Source organism: Apteryx rowi, unplaced genomic scaffold, assembly GCF_003343035.1.
Source record: "Apteryx rowi isolate R43461 unplaced genomic scaffold, aptRow1 scaffold_19, whole genome shotgun sequence".
Lineage (NCBI taxonomy): Eukaryota > Metazoa > Chordata > Aves > Apterygiformes > Apterygidae > Apteryx > Apteryx rowi.
Genome location: NW_020448196.1, coordinates 2532428 through 2532892, shown reverse-complemented (window position 1 = coordinate 2532892; position 465 = coordinate 2532428).

The window sequence follows — 465 nt, the reverse complement described above, 5'->3', positions numbered from 1 at the left end:
AACAGTGATAAAACATGAAGTTGCTTTAGAAGGAGAAGTGAGGAAAGACACTGTCATATGAACAAGCAGCGAAAAAAATGCTTCCAGCTGCTGTCGCCCTCCCAGTGTTTTCACGGGAAACTTTTTCCCTGTTTTGTCGCAGGGGGCTGGGGCTGCCCCTGGGCCCTGCAGCACTGTGCAACCCCCCCCCCCCCGGGCCCCGCAGGAGCTACTGGCGCAAGGATGGGGGGCGACTGTGCCGGGGGGGTTGGGAAGGAGGCCAGGGCTGGGTGGGGTGATCCCAGCTGTGTCCTGGGCTGGAGGTGGGTGGGGGGATCCTGGCTGTGTCCCGGGCTGGGGGGGCAGGTTTGGGAGGGCTCTTGGCCATGTCCCAGGTTGGAGGCAGGGAGAGGGTGCTCCCGGCCATGTCTCAAGATGGAGGTGAGGGGATCCTGGGCCTTGTCCCAGGCTGGCAGGGAGTAGGGG